At 34.4% G+C, this 21913-nt stretch overlaps 1 long non-coding RNA gene across 3 annotated transcripts in view; it reads right to left on the reverse strand.

Annotated features, from left to right (window-relative positions):
• Nucleotides 1-21913, reverse strand: part of LOC102161020 (uncharacterized) — a 158054-nt gene that overhangs the window by 113565 nt on the left and 22576 nt on the right. Inside the window, exons 4-5 of one of the 3 annotated variants that reach the window (XR_014845496.1) lie at nucleotides 15011-15208; nucleotides 11186-13632 (exon numbers count right to left, since the gene is read on the reverse strand). The exons of 1 other annotated variant lie outside the window; for it this stretch is intronic. This is a non-coding gene — a long non-coding RNA (uncharacterized LOC102161020). Of the gene's footprint in view, nucleotides 1-9070; nucleotides 13633-15010; nucleotides 15209-21913 lie in introns of those variants that run through there. One more of the 3 variants, XR_014845497.1, reaches the window with a different exon arrangement.

Here is a 21913-nt window from a genome sequence, read left to right on the forward strand (position 1 = left end):
CCGGCCTAGGCCACATCCACAGCAACATGGGATCTGAGCCACGTCTGCTACCTACACCACAGCTCACGGCAACACCAGATCCTTAACCCACTGAGCAAGGGCAGGGATCAAACCCGCAACCTCATGGTTCCTAGTCAGATTCATTAACCACTGAGCCACGAACAGGAACTCCACCAACAGTCAACTTTCTTGATTGTTTCCCCTACAGCTCTGTCATCTGTCCCTGGAAAAGCAAGAGGATATAACCAAACAATAAGGTCACATCCTTTTCAGATAATCTAAACTCAGTTTCCAGCAGTAGAGACATCAGACCTTCATAGAAAAGTTAGAGAAGGGAGGTATGTAAACATATTAAAAATCTGCCATGACTTCACCTTCAAAGGAAAGTTGAAGGATTCTCTGTGCTAACCTGAAGCTGCATTCAGAATCATGAATATAGGAACAGAGACTTATTTGTGTACGGATCTTTGTTTTGGAGTGGATTTTATGCGATATAATTGTGACAATAGCTGACTGACATGGTTATAAACCATGAATTTTGTATTGGAGGCATAATGATTTTAGAGAAAGATGACTTTTTTAACTTAGAGGAAGACACTTTTTCATGTTAGTATAATCCAACACAATAATTAAAATCTTTTCCCCCAGAACTCGACATTTTGAAAAAAAATTCTTTCTCTCTCTTGGCTTATTTCAGAAAATTAGCTTTAGGCTATGGATGGGAAGAAGACTTTCCATAAATATAATCTGCCTCTTAGTACTTTCAGTATTAAAATTTTTAAAATAAAAATTTACTGATTGAAGTATAAAATGTTTATAGCATAAAATTGAGGAAATTAATATATCTTAGTTCTTTGATTTCCTTACCTAATGCCACAACTGAAGAGATATATTTTGGTATAAAAGGTTATTGTGGAAGTTTACGTTCTTCAAGTTGGCTTTATATTATAAATTTCATGTCCCTGAGATTACCCCAGAAAGCAAATAATAATAATAATCATCTTCCTCATCATATAGTTTTCTTAAATGTTTCTACAACCATATTAAATACTGTCTATATTCATCCCGTCTGTACCAAAGATGTAAGGGCAAGTTCTCCTTTTATGGCTTTAAGATAATCTAAATACAGTGAAGGTATGGATTGAATATAAGCCATAATCTAATTGTACTTTTATGTTTCAATTTTTTTTTCTTTTGAAAGCAAATACTATCAATATGTATAAGTTATATTAGAATACAATTTTGGAAATAACTCTCTTGGTGTAATTTTTCAAATTGTGCTATTTGGCATACTTCTCACAATTTGAGTATGACTTTGGTGTTATGTACTGACACTTGTGACTAATTTGAGAGAATTAAAATCATACAGCATATTCTTGAATAGGTATTCACAGTGCCTCAACAATGCCTGGAAAGATACATAAATGAAAATTATTATTATTAATAATAATAAGCTATAACATATATTCTATTTTTTATCTTATAAAAACAAAGCTCACAATCTTTCAATAGGCTCTCATTGTTTACTATATTTTATTAAGTATACTAAGATTCTGTTCATTGCATTTTTGTTCTTAGTACTGTGGTTGAAGCAACTGAATTATTTGGCCGGTAGTGTTTTCAAAGTCTGGAATTTGCCAATTATGTCCTTACAGTTCCTCTGTGCTCTTCACTTTCTTTAACTTATAACAGCTTCTACTGAGCATTATATTCAAGATATATGTTTTCGGCAAGACTACTTCACAGGGAAGTTTACACTCTTCTATCAGGAGGGACAAAATGCCTAGATGTCATTGTTTTTTTCCTCATGTTAGTGGTTACTAATGGTTGACGGCTAGATTCATTAAGATGTTAGTGACTGCAAAATGGTGATATTTTAATCTTGTCGTTTATTCTTCATATTTCAAAGTGAACTAATCCACCAAGTGATAAATTTTCTTATTTCACATTACATAATAACTATTAGGAAACACAGATGCATGATTCAAACATCTTTTATAACCAGTTTTAAAAATGAGTTTATTCATTACCATTAGCTTGTATCTATTTAACTTTTATGAACTCATAGGTATAAATGAGTTTGACGTGTTTTAATCAACTGCAGTAATTACCCCTTGTAATGTTCATTTGTATTGTCATATGTTTGGCGAGTGGTAGCTTCCTCAAGTTGGATTCTCAAGAGTTTGATACAATTCTGGTAAATATTTGCAGTTTCTCTTTTATATAAAAAGGTATCACAAGTTCCTCTTGTAGGCTTCACAGTTGTTGAAGCTACATAATGATTTCATGGAATCATGGTATTATTACACCTGTATATATGTTTGCCTTTTTCATAACAAAATATTAAAAGAAAGCAAATGTGAAGCAAAAACTTGACATCATACCTGGGGACAACTATCTTAAAATTTTTGGCTTTTAAAAGTAAAAGTGGATATCTTGCTTAAGCTCTGATAATGTAAAGATTTTTCAAGTTGTCACTCTAATCCTTACAAGAAAAAGATGAACACACTAAAAATCAATGACTATATAGATCACCTGAGATTGAAGTTTCAGGGAAAATCACCACACTAAAGTCTAGATAGACAGGCAAATACGGAAAGTCACAACTGACATCTGCTTTTCTGAAGCACAACCCACTGGAGCTATAAACTAATGGGTATATTTAAATGGTAATTTTCATGTAATATTGGAGGATGAATACACACTAGCTTCAGAATGAGAAATTCCTGGAAGCTACAGTTTTGTTCGAAGAGATAACTTTTATGGGTTTTACCTCTAGGATCCCATTTAAACTATCATGGTAAAGAGTGGAGAAAGATCTCATCATTTTGGCAAGGTAGAGGCTTAAAAAAAATTGTGGAAGTATTCATGGAGTTCCTGCCATGACTCAGTGGTTAATGAATCCAACTAGGAACCATGAAGTTGTGGGTTCGATTCCTGGCCTTGCTCAGTGGGTTAAGGATCCAGTATTGCTGCGAGCTGTGGTGTAGGTTGCAGACGCAGCTTGGATCCCGCGTTGCTGTGGCTCTGGTGTAGGCTGGCAGCTACAGCTCTGATTAGACCTCTAGCCTGGGGACTTTCATATGCTGTGGGAGTGGCCCTAGAAAAGGCAAAAAGACAAAAAAAAAAATTGTGAAAGTATTCAGACTGTTCCTCATATCACAGAGGACAGACTACCAGAACCTTAACTTACCAAACAAATGGACATTTCCCCTGCTCCACATCACTTAAGGGATTTATACATATATGGGACACTTGCGAAAGTCAAAGCTCAGGACATTGGCCCAGTAAATGATGAAGATTTAATCTTACAGTGGTGCAAAGCTTCCCCTCCCCGACACCTAATAACTATACCTACAGGACTTTAGCACAGCAATGGAGGATTACATATTATATAGAAAAATGCATACCTATCTGATGAAGTGTCAAAGAACCCCAAAACAAAAGGAAAAACAATAATTAGACTACTACAGGAATTTGAATCCTCTGGCATATACAGGTACAACCACAATAACCCAGCCAGGGTTACAGATTAAAATAATCTGTAACATATCTCCTATATGGATTAACATAAAAGTTCACACTAGAACATTTTTAACTCAGGTTTGATTACCTGATACATCATGTTTAATGTTCAACAAAATGTTCAATTCATGTTAAAAGGCAAGAAAAAAATGTCTGAAGGTAGAAAGCATCAGAATCAAACCCAGATATGTCAGGTGTATGGGAATTATCAGACCAGAGATTTAAGACAAGATTAATACATTAAGAGCTTTAATGGAGAAATCAGACTACACAGAAGAACAGATAGGGAACATAAGCTGAGAGACAGAAACTTCAAGAAAGAATGGAAAAGAAATGCTAGAAATGTAAAAACACTAACAAAATTGAAGAATATCTCCAATGTGGTCATAAAATGACTGGAAATAGATTAAAAAATCAGTGAGCTTAAAGGTAAATCAATAGAATCTTCCCAAACGAAAACACAAAGATAACAATAATTAACAAAAATAAAGCCAAGATTTGAAAAACAATGTCAAAAGATATAACATACGCACAATTGGAATATAAGGTGAAGAGAGAGAACCAAGTGGAAGAAATACTGTAAATAATAATGGCTGAGAACTTTTGAAAACTAGTGACCGATACCAACCCACAGACTTATAAGCCTCAGAAAATACTATTCAGGATAAATTAAAAAGGTCCACACTAAGGTGTATTATATAAAAACCATGTAAAACCAAAGACAAAGAGATAAACTTGAAGGAAATCAGAGGTAAAAAAAACCACTTTAGTGCCAGTGAAACAAAGATAGGAATCCAAGGGACCTTCTGGGCAGAAAATGTGTAAACGAAAAGAGTGTGGCATGAAATAAAATACCAAAATTAAAACAAAACAACCAACATTCACTCATCTAAAATTTCTTATTCAGGCAAGTTATCCTTCAAAAGAAGAAGAGAAGACTATTTCAGACAATCCCAAAATGAGGGAACTCATTGCCATGAGACATGCCTTGAAAGAAATGTATAAAAAAGTCCTTCAGTCAAGAATGGAAATTATACTGGTTAGTGTGGGGCATAAATATTTTCCCCAAAAGAGTATGTCTAAATGTGACTGTGGTCTTACTTGAAAATAAGATCTTGGCTTGTGCCATTGAGAGTGTTGAGATGAAATCATTCTAGATTGGAGTTCCCGTCGTGGCTCAGCAGAAACGAATCTGAGTAGCATCCATGAGGACACAGGTTCGATTCCTGGCCTGGCTCAGCAGGTTAAGGATCTGGCATTGCCGTGAGCGTTGGTATAGGTCACAGAAGCGGTTTGGATTTGGCATTGCTGTGGCTGTGGGGTAGGCCAGCAGCTACAGCTCCGATTCAACCCCTAGCCTGGGAACCTCCATTTGCCATAGGTGTGGCCCCAAAAAAAGCAAAAAAAAAAAAAATCCTCCTGGATTAACTATGGTGCCTTTATCCAATGCCTGATGTCCTTACAGGTTAATGAGAACAGAGACTAAAAACAATGCATCTACAAATTGAGGAAAATCAATGTCTGTTGGGAGCCACCAGAATCTAGGACAGCGGCATGGAACATATTGCCCCTTAGAGTCTCCAGAAGAAATCAGCCCTATTGATGCCTTGATTTTGGACTAATGGCCTCCAAAACTGTGAAAGGATAAATTTTTGTTGTTGTTGTTTTAAGCCACCAAGTTTATTGTCATCTGTTATGACGGTCCTAGGAAACTAATGCATGTTCTGGTACTAGAAAGTGAAGTGCTACTCTAACAAATATTTATAAGTCTGTAAATGGCTTTGGAATTGAATAACGGGTAGAGACTGAGAGAATTTAGATCCACATGATAGAAAAATACAAGGTTGTCCTGAAGAGATGGTTGGTACCAAATGTACTAAAGGTGACTGGTGAGAGTTAAGAAAGAAATGGGAACATGTCATTAGAAAGAGAAGGAATGGCAATTCCTGTTAAAAAGCAGCTTTAAACTTGGCTGAATTAATTCTACTGTTGAGTGGAAAGTAAAATTTTTGTAATAGCTGAACTTAATTGAGGAGATTTCCAAGAAAAATGTTGAAGTAGCAGCCTGGTTTCTCCTTGCTGCTTATAGTAAAATGTTAGAACAAAATAAAATGAGGAAGGACTTGCTAAATAAAAATATACAGAAATCTGATGACTTTGCAAATTTTCAATCTATGCAGATTGCAATGGAGCTAATGTTAGGACATTTAGCCTTGGAAAAGCATGGAGAGAGAGGCATGGTATAGCTGGAAAACTTCTACTGAAAAAGATTATGTGAAGGTTGGACCTAATAAGCCATCTTAGCAGAGGCTGGGATTAAAGATAGGTTTATCCAGAAAGGATCTGTAGAGAACTCTTTTTTTTTTTTTTTTTGTCTTTTTGCTATTTCTTGGGCCGCTCCCACGGCACATGGAGGTTCCCAGGCCAGGGGTCGAATCAGAGCTGTAGCCCCCAGCCTACGCCAGAGCCACAGCAACGTGGGATCCGAGCCGCGTCTGCAACCTACACCACAGCTCACGGCAACGCCGGATCGTTAACCCACTGAGCAAGGGCAGGGACCAAACCTACAACCTCATGGTTCCTAGTCAGATTCGTTAACCACTGCGCCACGACGGGAACTCCAAGAACTCTTTCTTAATGGTGTGGGCCTTCATAAATTACATGGAAGACCAACTAAGTTCCTAGTGCTATACCAGCAGAAACACTGCCAGAAAGAGACAAAATCAAAAGATTTTTTGGACTTCTGAAATTTAACTTCTCTATGAAAGACACTGTTAAGAGAATGAAAATTACAAACAGACTGGGAGAAAATATTTCCAAAACATGTATTTGATAAAGGATAAAGGACTTGTCTCCAAGTCTCCAAAATGCACCAAAAAACCCTTAAAGCTCAACAGTAAGAAAATATTTTTAATAATAGGGAGAATATTAGAATAGACATCTCACCATATATATATATATATATATATACATATACATATATATACACACACACACACACACAAATAGAAACATGCAATACCAGTCAATATCTGAGAAAAGTATTAGTACAGATAACTCACCAAAAATATATGTAAATGTTAAACAATTATATGAAATACTAGTCATCTGGAAAAATATTAGCAGAGACACCTCACCAAAAAATATACAGGTTTCAAAAAGACCTATAAAATACTATTCAAAATCATTTTTCATTAGGGAATTTCTAATTAGAACAACAACGAAAAAAATGCCAAAAAACTGGAAGAAACCAACATGTCCTTCGGTAGGTAAATGAATAAACTGTGGTACATCCATATGATGGAGTATTATTCAGAAATAAAAAGAAATCAGCTGTCAAGTCACAAAATGACATGAATGAATATTAAATGCATATTGTGAAGAAAACAAATGTAAAAAGACTATAAACTCCACATGATTCCAATTATATGACATCCTGGAAAAGACAAAATTATAGACATGGTAAAAAGATCGGTGACCATAAAGGTTGTGGGGAGAAGAGAGAAGGGTGGTGAATAGGTGATACAAAAGGATTTTTTAGGATGCTTAAACTATTCTCTGAAGCGTTGTGACAGTAGATACCTAATGCTGCTGTGCATTTTGCAAAGCCTATATAAGCTTAGAGTACAAATAGCAGATCTCAGGGTATTTAAGATGATGTATTTTATATATACATATATATGTGCATATTTATAAATATATATATATAAATTAGGGATTTGAACTTTTTTGAAGATGGAATGAAGAATGAGAAAGAACTGTATAACTATATTGCAAATATATGAAATCACCACACTGACATGAGTAATATTGAAAAAAAGTGGACTAAAAAAAAAAACCAGAAAACAACAACAAAAACTATTTATAGGCACTATATTCTGGTTGACAAACTGGTTTGACACAGAGGTTTGGGCCAACAGTTCTGAACTGATATACATATTAGAATTTAACAATTATGTACATAAATAGTAGAGATGGGAGCCAGGTTTTTCACTACTGGAGGGAGAGTTTACAGAGAAGTAAGTGTGGGAGGCTAGATTTATTCAAGCGGTAATAGATTAGAACTGGCAAAAACAGTATAAACTCATGTTTAGCATAAGGCAGATACAATGATAATGTGTGTTGGGGGGGCGTGTGCTTAGGCTGTTATTAATGCACCTACAAGTTAGTATTCATTCATGCATTTCTCAATGCTCTCATCTGAGATGGCTTAGTAGCAATGATACCCCAGCAGCCATGAGCACACCTAGAACCCAGATCTGGATTCCTAATAGAATTACGTAACAGGAGAAATCAGGGATCTTTGGGAAAATGGCCGACTCTAATACTAAGTGAGAAAATGTGCAAGACGAGTCTAGAGCATATTGCAGTGCCAGAAAGTAAGGAACTGCATGCAAAGAAGGTGATCAGAAAGGGAAAGAACACCAAGATCGGGCCATATCAATAGGGCATAGGATCCAACTGACAGAACTGTTAATGGCCAAATCTGGAAGCATTTAAACAATAAAACTAAGTAGTTTTGGATTATAACTCAAAGTATTGAGTGAAAATCTGAGTCCAGGTTGATCTCAGACATATGCATTTAATTAAAAAATCAGGATAATATAGTCAAAAAATTATGATAATAGTTGTTTTTATATAGTATTAATACTACAATTTATATATATCCTAACTAAATCTCATTAAAACACCACTATCTCCACCACTAGACAACTATGACCCACTTCCCCAACACCACGTGCTCTCTCATCTATGCTTCCTGTTGCTCAGACTAAAATGTTTTATTCTCACTTTTATTAATTACATTACGCATTCACTGTATCTACCAATTCTGTGGCTTGTAACTTCAAAGTACCACATTCTTTTATCAACTGCATTAGATTACGATGCTGGAAATCATCATTTTCTTCTTCTTGAGTTATCCTAAAATCTCCTATCTTGTCTCCTAGAATAAGCCCCAGGCTTCATTTAGTTTATTTTTAACAGGGAGTCAGATTGATATTTTTAAAGTCATACATGAGTTCAGATTATTTCCCCATTCAAAGTCATCAAAAGCTATAACTCTTAATAAAATTTGATATCCAGTAGTGCACTCCCATCTTTGCTGTTCTTCAGTATTTCCTCAACTATTTTTGTCCACTGGCATATCAATATAAGCTTTAGAAAGGTTTTGTCAATTTCCACATTGTCTGAAATTTTACGCAATCATCAGAAGGGTGACACTTTTAGCAACTTTCAACAGTTTTTTTTGGAGTTAGAAATATTTGATATTATTTAGACTAGGTTTTAAAGAACATCATTATGCAGTTACATTCTTTATGACTCTGGGAAAGATGTGAATATTCTTTTATTTCTCCAGTATAGCTTAAATAAGTTTACTGGTCACAAGAATGTGAACTTTTCACATACTTTTTCTTCACTGTGGAAAATAATTACTATCAAATAAAAATTAAAATAATCAGGATAAGTGTTCACTATAGGTATCTGTCCATCTTTCGTCATTATGATACAAGTAAAGGATTATATGAAGAAGATTAGTCTTTGATTTTAATTTAAATGGATTTTACTGGTAAATTGGTTTTTGTTATGCTTCATACAGATGTATTTCCTGTAGCAAACTGAATTGCCTACCTTACAAATTGATATGAATCAGAAAGGAGACTTCATTTCATGCAAACTTTTTAATATCTAGGCAGAAATGTAAAATTTACTCTTGCAATCATCTGCGGTTCTACTGCATTAAGAATTCTATTTATCTAAGCAAATGGAACAACTTGCATTTAGGCATGCCCCTCTGTGCTCTTCTACAATATTACATGTTAATATATTTAATCTATTCAACATCTTTGGATGTTTTAAAAATAATCACATGCATTTATGCTAGAGCTTGGGCATACTTTTACTACTTGTAATGAATTTGACCTATCAACAAAAGCTCTATAAGCTTTTATCTAGTAATAAACATAGAATTAGCATTATAAACATTGTTTTCTTGGAAATTTGCATTTGCAGCTCTAAATGAGTAGTACTTATCTCCATGTTAAATGTAATACAGCATTTTAAACACAATCATTCTGGATTTTTTAAGTCACTTACAAAATCTCTAGCTTTCTTCACTTAAAATGGCAATTAGCTATTAGAGATTATGTTTCCACACTGACTACAATTAATATGCCATTAAATTAATTAGACACAAAAGTATATAATCTTAATTTACAAATAAAAGTTACATAGAAATACTGTTGATATTACCTTTACCAAATAATTAACATTCAAATCTTCTGTAGAATCTGCTTGTTGCAAAAACTAATTCTCAGTTTTACTTAAAACTGTTACTATGTGAAAGTTGATCTCAAACAAGTAAACATAAATAACAATGACTTCTACCGTGGGTAAAAATAAAAACAGCAGCTAACATTTATTAATCTATTGTTATGGTTCTGTGTTCTTCTGCATAGGTTATTATGTCCTACAATTGTTGCAGTGATCTTATACATAATTTTATTATACTTACTTTACAGATGAGGAAAAGGTGGCACAGAGAGTTAGATAAACTTAACATGGACCAGGAATTGTAAATTTATACCCAGGCAGTCTCACCCTAGGTGTCCAGCTCCTTGCTGTTATTAATGGGCTGCCGTCAAAGAATACATAAATAAAAACAGAGAGGTCTGGGATTTTACCACATAATCCATATTTCACATAAAAACAAAAGCCAAAAGGGCCAAGAAAACAAACATTTCAAAATGAAAAAAAATAATCAGAGGAAAGATAAATACCATATGATTTTACCTATATGTGGAATCTAAAAAACCAGATGAACAAACAAAACAGTTATAGATACAGAGAACAAACAGGTGCTGCCAGAGGGGAAGGGTGGAAGGATGAGTGAAGTAAATGAAGAAAATTTAAAGTATAAACTCTCAGTTACAAAATAAAAGAGTCACAGGAATGAAATGTAAAGCCTGGGGGATATAGTCAATAATAAAGGACTTTCTTTGAATGGTGATAGATGGTAACCAGACTTACAGTGATCATTTTGAAATACACAGAAATATCAAATCGTTATGTTGTGTACCAGTAATTAACAGTGTTGTACTTCAATTACACTTAAAAAACAAACTTCTACAAAAAGAGATCAGACTTGTGGTTTCCAGAGGTGGAGGGTGAGGGGAAGGGGAATTGGATGAATGTTATCAAAAGGTACAAAATTCCAGCTGTAAGATAAGTAATTACTAGGGATGTAAGGTACAACATGAGAAATATAATCAATACTCCTGTATGCTATATTTGAAAGTTGTTAAGAGAGTACATCCTAAGAGTTCTCATCACAAAAAAAATATTTTTCTTTTCTGTTGTATCTGTAATGAGATGATGAATATTTACTAAACTTATTGTAATAATCATTTCTTGATGTATGTAAATCAAATCATTATGGTATATATCTTAAAATTACACAGTGTGAATTATATATGTTACGTATATGTTAATTATATCTCATTAAAACTGGAAGGAGAAATAAATTAATAGGAAATAAAGCTGGAAGGATGTACTTTGGCTACAAATTTTCTGTGCTATTATCTCTTGCAATGTATATACTAGATTAACTTCATTTAATATAGTATACGCATAGACTTTAAAAAAGATTATCTAACGTTGCTTTTTTCGTGTATGTTTATGTAACTTTTATTTTTACCCAGTATTCCCTCCTTGAACATGTAATGAATACCTATATTTTCCTATTTTTATTGAGAAATAACTTTGTTCAGTGATGCAGAGTAAATGAATCACTGTGTAAGTTTAAAGTGTAGACTATGATCATTTGATTAACATGTACTGTGAAATGATTACCGTAACAGGTTAAACTAACATCCATTTGCTCATCCACATACAGTAAAAAGAAAACAAGGAATTTTTTTCCTGTGCTAAGAACTCTAGGGTTTATTCTTTTAACAACTTTCCCATTTACCATACAGCACTATTAGCTAGAGTCATCTATTTTTTTTTTTCCATGCATGAAACACTAGTAGGCCTGAGAGAAATCAAATGTATACTATTTACTGCAGTACTTAAGAAAACTTGAACATGAGATTCAACTTAACTCTGGGCTCCATTTATTCAAAAAACATGTCATAAAAATGACATAATCAAAATTTGGAATTTAAAGAAGTATTGGTTAAGGCCAATATATAGGCCAAAATCCCTGAGCTAAATTTCATTACTTAAATCTCACAAAGAGTGGGTGAAGTAAGAACAAATTTATCTATCTATTTCCCCATAGACCAGAGTCCTATTTACCAAGATACTGTAGGAAAGAATACACATGGGTCACTTTTCTTATCCCTGAGAAAGTACAAAGAGTATCAAGTACAGCTCATCTATCTGTGAATTTTTTAATATAATCTCCCCATATCCTGCTGCTGTAATATGTAACCCTGAGCTTTTGATTTGGTGATCTTACACCTTATCACGCAGTAAACAAGCTTCATTTCCTTTTCCATTTCATTTCCTTCTCCTGAAAAATCTGTTCAACTTTCTTTTTATGGTTCTAGTGTCTCCTGCCTCAGCTAATCACATATTGATATTATGTTAACTTAAAAATAATTTTATAATATAATAATTTGTAAGCAAGTTAAAGAAGATAGTTCCTATATTATTCTTGTTGTGTGATTTGAGTTGTTTAAATATATATTTCTGATTGTTTACCACATATATTAAAAATATTTTTTATGAACTCCATCTAAATGAATTGAATATTTCATATCTTTACTTTTAACTTTAATAATTGTGCTGCCACATAACTATTGACTGGAAAGAAATTTTAAAGTACATATGAAAATGTTTGCATATCATCTGTAGCATTTTCATTTATACAGAATATTGTAATTTTAAAAGCATGGCCTGATAATAAGAGATGATAGCTCAAGAAAGATTGGGGAAACGCCTATGCTTTTTGGGACCACAGAGAATTTCATTTATGGTCAACAAAAACATTTTCAGGCTGTTGCTTAGCAACCTACATGCAAGGAAAATTTTGCATCAGTGCTTAAAGAATAAGGGCTGATGATATTAAATTCTTTCACAGTGTTTGCTATTATTACTCTTCAAAGTTCACCAACAATATTAACTTGGTTGGCTCTCTAATTTCATTTGTAGCTATCAATTTAATTATTAACTTTTACATGAAAGCACAATAAAACCAATGCATTTAAAACTTTGGAGAAAGGAAGAAAGAAGAGAAAAAGACAGGGAGAGGGAAAGAAGCGAGTAAATAAGGAAGGTAGGCAGGAAGGGAGACAAAGGATTTCATCTGCAGAAGTAAATAGAAGTTCATTAACCCTTGGGGGAGTGGGGACAACTCTGGTTATAATATATTGGGAAGGTACTATTTTGCCCTCTTTTTTTCTGGGGCTACTTTATGGTGAACAATACTACCTTCTTGTGAGCTATCTCCCTAGTGAATTTCATATAGGATAATTCAAAATGAAAAGAACAAGAATGGACACCTATGGTCCGAAGTTGTGAATATTAGTTCCTTTATCACACTTATTCCATGGGGGTAGGAGGTCAAAGACAAGTTATATATTCACTTCTACTTGCTTCACATGAAAAACAGGAGTAGAATTCTTACAATCTGACAATAAGTCACTTTCATTCTCTCCTTATGGCTTAAAAAAAAAAAAAATCACAGAAGCCTAACCACAATAAACAATATTAAGCAATATTATGGAATTATGGTATTTGACTTGTTCCCTCATTAATAATAAGGGATGATCCTTTACATAAAAATAATGTTTGTACCTTACACTGCCTCTTGTTATCTCTATTGCTGTTAATGGCACCACTATGATACTGGTTAAGTTAGAAGTCTCTTAATTGTTATCCACACTTACGTGTCTTTGCTGTCCACAAAGGCAACTAAGTCTTGCTTAATTCTATTTTTTCCCTTAAATACAAACCATTTTTCCATACTCGCTGCATCTTTTTTTATAGTACATTCCTCCATCATTAGAGTTACTTCTGAACTAGTCTTTCTATTCCAGTCTCTGCTCTCCGTGTAGACTTGGCTCACACAGCAGTCTTTAGCTTTACTTTGCTTCCTATTATCTGCACAGAAAAGTTGAAACTTTCAGCATAATACAACACGTGACCTCAAGAAGTGGAGCCTCTACATACTTTAGCTGCATTATTTACTCAGTAATCTCCCCCCATTGCATCTTACACTCAAACGATATTGAGAGAATTATAATTTCCTAAATGTGATGTGTTTTTAAACACTTTCTCTCCATTGCTTTAGGCATATAATCCCTAGGCATACATTTTTTCCTTATTTTGAAAAAAATCAATTTGTAACTCAAATTTACCATTGCTTCTCCCCAAAGCCTCTGTTTAACTCCCCTTCCCAGCAGAGTTGAATATGCCATCATCCTTGCTGTCACTCTAGTTGATACAAATTTCTGTTTTACCCCATATTTGTTTACAGGTCAAAAGCATGGACATAATTAGCTTATGTTCTTTTTCTCCAACTTTCCCCCCCCACCTCAGGGCCTATGCCAGTAGTTTTTAGGTTCTGGAATTTGATGTTTAGCAAATATTTAGTTGCTCAATTATGTGATATTGACTAAATAGATTAATTCATCTATTAAATTAATGATTGAAGAGGAGGCATGAACTCTTAAATATAATATTTATGGAGATATTTGAAACATCTGGTGGTTGTTTTTCAGTGAAAAGAATTGTCAAATGAGATTCCCTGGATAAAAATAAGATTAGCCATTTACCTTCTTTACTCAACAGATATTTATTGACAATAAATTGTATACCCTATATACAATTAAAATGCTTTCTATCTTAACATATTTACAGTCTCATAGACATTGGTTTACCATAAGGAGAAATGGGCTGGTATTTGTCACCAAGAATCCGTTTAGAAGAGTGAAAGGGGAGCCACTTACTCTAGACTTGCAAAGTTTAAGCATGTTCAACGAAAAGGTACATCCTGAACTACGTTCAGATAATGAAAAAGTCTGGGCCAAGTGTAAAAGAATCTAGAGGATATTTAAAGATAAGGAAGAAGTAGGGACAAAGAGTTTGGGGTGAAAGCAAATGATATTTGCAGAAAATTACAGGTAACTAATATGTTTAAGGCTTTTTTCATCACAAAAAATTCACAGATACAAATTAATCTAGGTAACAGGAGCTTATTGTAAGAATACATGTTGAAGCAAAGAAGTATTAATTCATTCTTTGAATGTTTGCTGACAACCAATAATGCAACAGACACAGTGCTATGATCTGAGAATAAAATGTTATCAACAATAGCAATCAAGCTTAGGTTTATGGTCTTCTATTCCGATGGGGGGGGGGAGAAAGAGAGAGGGAGTGTGTTATATATCATGTAGTCCCACATAGTTAGCAACGCTGTGACAGAAAAGGACAGAGTATGACTAACACACATAATGAGGGAAATCAAAGCATACGCAACTCATCTCGTACTTGTAAAGCAGGGCTTCATGGGTATCTGATATTCCTCCAGAATTCAAAAGCAACCCGCCGCTGTGTTGAACTTCACAGTAGGAGGGCAGGGAGAATGAGTAACTGAGTTCAGGACCAGAGGTGTGAGTTTGAATTGATTATAGGGACATGCAGCATGATGCACCAGAGTCAGATTTCAGCTGAAATACTTTTCAAGCAGATTTAGATGTAGAAAAGAACATGAGAATGAATGAAGATAGAAGCAAAAAAAAAAAAAAAAATCCTTAAACTATATATTGGTTAATGATATTTAACAACTGACTACCATTGCTTCTGTTGAGACATCGTTTGTCAGATCATTTTTTTCTTTTCCTCTTGCTACTTTTAAAATTGTTTAGTTTCTGTTTCTCCTCAAAGTTTTACAGCAGGGTGCTATTGTATGGTATTCTTTATGTTTATTTACCTTGTTGCAGATCACTGAATCTATAGGTTAATATTTTAATCTTTAAAAAATACAGCTATTAGCTTTCTAAATACTGCTACTGTCACATTTTTACAGGACATCCTATTTTACGGGGCTTTAATTAGACATGGGTTAGACTTTTACATTTATATTTTTTCGGTATTTTTCATTTATCCCCTCTATGTGCTTCAATTTGAATATTTTATATGAACATGATAAACAATTTTCTAATCTTATTTGAATTTAATCTTCTGTTTAAATCAAATATTGCCTAATTTCATAGATCTAGAATCCTTAGAAAATCCATTTAATCATTTTTTAGATTCTAGTAAATTTTTGATCTTTCTTGTTTTATGAATTTCTCTTTTACTTGCTTGAGCAATTAACCTCACTCTTATTTTAAATTCTGTGGCCGCAGGCTTCCGTGCCTGAGTGCCTCAGTATCTGTTTCTGTTTCTTTACATTGTGTCGTATTCAGTGATGTTCCAGGACTAGCTCATCCTCACTTGGGAGAGCAGACAGGGAACATCTCTTCCTAATTCTGCGCTTACTACCTTTACAATGATAGTGTGGAATCACTCATGGAATGAAGCTTTCAACCACAGAAATCAGCAAAAGTCACCAACCAAGACTCCTCCGGCCTCCAAGCCACTGCATATGCCCCTGTATTTTAGCATGCCTAGTGACTTTTTAAACTGAATATGAGATATTTAAAGTTAGTCACTCGCTGGTGTTTCTTTCCTTTAGGGAAGGTTTTCCTCTTTACTCTGCTAGACAGACAGTGAGGGCTGGTAACGTTACTCCAAACAGACTTCTGGCAGAGTGGATAGTGCACTCGAACCTTGGTAAGGTTCTGTCTACCTCAAGTCACCCTGCTCCTCTGGGACAGTCTTGAAGGAACCTCCCGTGAACTCTCAGCCTTCCTTGTCTCAACAAAACTTACATCGTGGAGGACCTAGCAACAACTTGCAAATTCTACATCTAATACTTCCCTATTTCTGCTTTTGTTTTCCATAAAAGAAGAAGGAGCAACTGGCTATATAAATATTTATTAAAACCTTCATTTTAATTTTTTATGTATAATTTATGGAGAAAAAGTCATGAATGTAGTTAATCTTTTCACTTGAAAATTTTCTCTAGAACTTCATTTTGGGTAGATGTTAGGTAGAAGGAATTGGAATGTACCCATGGCATTTATATAATAACTTTATCACTAAATGCTTAAAATTGTTGGTGAAAGAGGCAGGCCTGAAATGGAAAGACTAACTGAACTTAGGACAAATGTTTCTTTTCTGCAGTATAACTTAATGTTTGAATGATTTCTGTAATTTTAAGAAAAATATAAAGCATTAATGGTAAATGTATTTTTTAAAAAGACATGATTTAATTTTAGATAGAGTTTATTGGCCTTCTCTTAAGACGCAGTATCCCACTTATCCTTCTAATTGTTCTAATTCTCTCCTCCTTCTAGTTTTATATAAATATTAATATGCAGTAATTTTATATTTCAATTATTGCACTTATAACAAAGTATTCATTTCTTTAGTAAAGACTAAAATTACATCTAATTTCCAAAAACAATCTATTTATTTATCTTCAAATAATATAAAGTAAAATGTAGGTAATAATAATCTTTTCACTTGAAATTTTTCTCTAGAAATTTATTTTGGGTAGATGTTAGAAGGAACTGGAATGCACCATGGCACGAATGTAATAACTTTATCACTAAAGGCTTAAAATCTTTGATGATAGAGGCAGGCCTACATTTCAATCATCTACTATTCATTTTTAAGCAATTTTAAAGTAGTTTCAATGAAGCATAAAATATATCTGGTTACCTCTTGAGAAAATTCTCTGATTACCCCAAATTTTGTGCTTAGGATATTTTATCGTAGTTATTTAATAACATTATAGACATTAAATTTCCAAGTGACAGCATTAAAATTTCCACATTGCTGTTCTATGATCAAGATAAACAACCTATCACAAATATCATCATTAATTAACATGTGAATGCACACATTTGAATTGTCTTTAAAATATCTTGATCTTACATACTTAGGTAATTTTAATGAAATCAAATGTTTCAAAGGAGTATTTAAGGCATAGTTTAGTCTGAGAGTAATGTGCTTTCTCTGTGATCATGTAGATTTATTACGGTATAAGAAAAATAGCACAGGAGTTCCTGTCGTGGAGCAGTGGTTAATGAATCTGACTAGGAACCATGAGGTTGCTGGTTCAATCCCCGGCCTTGCTCAGTGGGTTAAGGATCCGGCATTGCCGTGAGCTGTGGTGTAGGTTGCAGACACAGCTCGGATCCTGCGTTGCTGAGGCTCTGGCGTAGGTCGGTGGCTACAGCTCTGATTAGACCCCTAGCCTGGGAACCTCCATATGCCACAGGAGCGGCCCTAGAAAAGGCAAAAAGACAAACAAAAAAGAAAAATAGTAGATTAAATTAGCCCATAGAAAAGGCAATTGGGATTATAAAGTGAATCACTAAATGCAAAAGTTTTGTTTCTTCCCTTGAATATATTGTTAACTTGATAACAGATCAAATAATTTTCTTCCCTTCAGCTGATAACAAAACAAAAATATATTTAGTTATAAAAAAGCAAAGCTGCACATTTCTAAACATGTAACTTTCCTGTTGGACAAAAAATGAAAAACAAAATAATTAGTTTTAAATTTTAAACTGAATACAGATTTAATAAGTCACCAAACTATTGAAATAAAAATAAGCTACTCATCATCTTAAAAGCAAAATGTGACTTATTCATCTTCATAGCTTTTATTTATTTATTTATTTATTTATTTATTTTTTTTGTCTTTTTTGTTGTTGTTGCTATTTCTTGGGCCGCTTCCGTGGCATATGGAGGTTCCCAAGGCTAGGGGTCGAATCAGAGCTGTAGCTGCCAGCCTACGCCAGAGCCACAGCAACGTGGGATCCGAGCCGCGTCTGCAACCGACACCACAGCTCACGGCAACGCCAGATCCTTAACCCACTGAGCAAGGGCAGGGACTGAACCCGCAACCTCATGGTTCCTAGTCGGATTCTTTAACCACTGCGCCACGACGGGAACTCCCTTCATAGCTTTTAAATACCTCCTGAATTGTATGCCTTCCACACAGTAGGTAATTATTAAATATTTGCTTAAATGGTAATAATAATTTCTCTGTTTTTTTGGGAAAAATACAGCATTCATACCATCTGTTTCTGAATTTTGATAATATTTTCATTTGCCATAATATTCTTTTTTCTAGTACATTTTCATTTTTATATGACATAATGACAGCAAGTGTTTTTAACATATTCTGCAGTAAATTATGTTCTGTAAATTAATAAATATAATTTCATTATTCTAATTATTTAGTCTTAAAAAAAACCTTTTGGATCATTTATAAACAACTTCTATGGGTGATACGGAAAAAGAGAAGGCATTGATAATTCAAGAATCAAAGAGTTTAGTAGATATAAAGTGACTCGATGGGCAGGATCAAGGTGGCCAAAGAGTAGGATGTGGAGTCACCTTCTCCCACAAACACTTCAAAAAAAAAAAAGTCTACATGAAGAATGATTCTTACAGAACATCTACTAAATGCTGGCAGAAGACCTCAGATTCAACAAGCAAGAAACCCTCCAGATAACTAGGTAAAACAAAAGGAAAAAAAAGAGAAAAAAAAAGAGTAAAAAGAAAAAAAAAGAAAAAGGAATCAGGATGGGACTAGCACTCCTGAGAACAAGCTATAAAAGAGGAAAGGAATCAGCATCCTGAGAGACCATTTATCTGACAGGGAGATTAGCTGAGATGGAGTAGGAACCTCAAAACCTTGGAGGAAAGTGCAGCAGCTGGTCAGAGGAGGGCAAAGCAGAAAGAGAGCCACATGGATGACCAGTGCCACCACCCATCGGCCACAGCCTGAGACACACGGATCAATGGAACAGAACAGAGAGCCAGAAATAAACCCAGACACCTATGGTCAATTAATTTTCAACAAAGGAGGCAAGAATATAAAATGGGCAAAAGACAGTCTCTTCACTAAGTGAAGAGAAAACTGGACAGCTCTTCATGTAAATCAATAAAACTAAAACACATACTAACACCATACACAAAAATAAACTCAAAATGGCTTTAAGACTTATACATAAGACATAACACCATAAAAATGCTGGAGAGAAAGTAGAGAAAAGGGAACCCTCCCTGACTGGTGGTGAGAATGCAATTTGGTAAAACCACTATGGCAAACAGTACAGACATTTCTCAGAAAACAAAATATAGAACTGCTGTATGATCAAGCAATCCCATTCCTGGGCATGTATCTGGACAAAACTACAATTCAAAAAGATACATGCATGCCTAAGTTCGTTACAGCACTATTCATAACAACCAAGACATGGAAACAACCTAAATGTCTATCAGCAAATGAATGGATTAAGAAAATGTGGTACATATATGCAGTGGAATACTACTCAGCCATAGAAAATAACAAAATAATGCCATTTGCAGCAACATGTAGAGATTCTCGTACTAAGTGAAGTCAGTCAGAAAGAGAAATACAAATACCATATGATCTCACTTATATGTGGAAGCTAAACTATGGCACAAACCTATCTACAAAACAGAAGCAGACTCATAGACATGGAAAAGAGACTTGTGATTGCAAAGAGGGAGTGGGATGAATGGGGAGTTTAGAGTTAGTAGATGTAAACTACTACATTTAGAATGGATAGACAATGAGGTCCTACTGTATAGTGCAGGGAACTATATCTAATTTCTTGGATAATATAAGAAGAAAATGTTTCTATATGTATGAATGGGGCACTGCTGTACAGCAGAAATTGGCACAACATTATAAATGAACTATACTTTATTAAAAAACAAATACAAAAAATATTGGAGAAAGAACAAAAATAAATTGACTCTATAAATGTATTTTTTCTATTGTCCTTACAAATTTGTGTCTCTGTAGTTTTTCATGACTGTATGTCACCAGTGACTATTTGTGTGCATTTCAATTTGAATGTCTTGTACTTCCATGAAGTCCATATTCGGTAGGTATGTACCAGGCATTATATTTTTCCAAACAATTAAAAATATCTGGACATTCAAATTAGTTGAAAGAACAGTACATTAGACCATGTGTAAACTTCATCTAGATTCAACATTTATTAACTTGTGAAGCCAAGAAACCTTCCTACTCTACCAGAAGCCTAACACCAAGTAGTAAGCCAAAGGCTGCCACTCCTTTTCTGGGGAAGGCTTGCAGGATCTGCTGAAAGCTGAAGACGTAGTAGAAGCCTTTTTTTTTAAAAAAAAAAAGAAAGATAGAAAAAGAAAAAAAGCATTTGATCTCTTTGGCACATAGTTTAAGAACAAAGCATCAGGAGCCACCTCAAATATAAAAAAATTAAGAGTAAGTGCTCCAATTCAAGTAACTATGCCAATAGTAAAATACCATGCAAGTTTATCTATGTAGACTATTAGGCAATATTCATCATCATTGCTTGGAAAAAAAAATCTAATTTCTTGGTTTAAATCCTGTTTACCTCACTTGCTACAGTTTCTTTCTCCATAATCAGCATAAACAATATTAAAAGGAATACTAGAGTCGGAGTTCCCGTTGTGACACAGTGAAAACGAACCTGACTAGTATCCATGAGGGTGCATGTTCGATCCCTGGCCTTGCTCAGGGGATCTGGGATCCAGCGTTGCCTTGAGCTCTGGTGTAGGCTACAGGCATGGCTTGGATCCTGCGCTGCTGTGGTTGTGGCACAGGCCAACAGCTGCAGCTCCGATTTGACCGCTGGCCTGGGAACTTCCATAATGCTGCAAGTGCAGCCCTAAAAAGAAAAAAAAGGAAATACTAGAGAAAAGATGATGATGATGATGATGAAGACAAGAGGAGGAAGAGAAAAAGAAGAGGAGAGACAAGGAGGAGGAGGGAGAGGAAAGCAACGGGAGGAGGAACAACCCAAGAAATGAACTGGCTAACAGAAACGCCCTGGAATGATGAAGATGTTGCATCTCTTAGACATTAAAATTACTATAGAGACATCTTAAAAGATCTAGTAGAAGAAGAGAACATGCCTGAAAAGTGGTAAATTCAGCATACATTTAAACCGAAAAACTATAAAGGAAATATAAGTATAAAGAGAAATAAGAGATGAAACTTTCTTTTGAAAGTTTTATAACAATATTGCACAATGCAGGGGGAAGAAAAAGAGGGAGAGGAGAAGGAGATAAATTAAGATAAATTAAAATTATCCAAATAAAATGTAAAAAGAAAAAAAGGAGATAAAAACAGGATGGACTTCAGTTTTTAACCAAGACTCAATAACATTAGATTGACACTCTCTCCTTAAACAACTAAAATATATATATATATATATCTCAAATGCGTGAAACACGAATTTTCAGATATTGGACAAAAAAACAGTATAGTTCAGTGATT

This window comes from Sus scrofa, chromosome 5, assembly GCF_054392235.1.
Source record: "Sus scrofa isolate SSC_HxYL_T2T_F1_AM1 chromosome 5, Sscrofa_HxYL_maternal_Yorkshire_Landrace_v2.0, whole genome shotgun sequence".
In the NCBI taxonomy this organism is placed as follows: Eukaryota; Metazoa; Chordata; class Mammalia; order Artiodactyla; family Suidae; genus Sus; species Sus scrofa.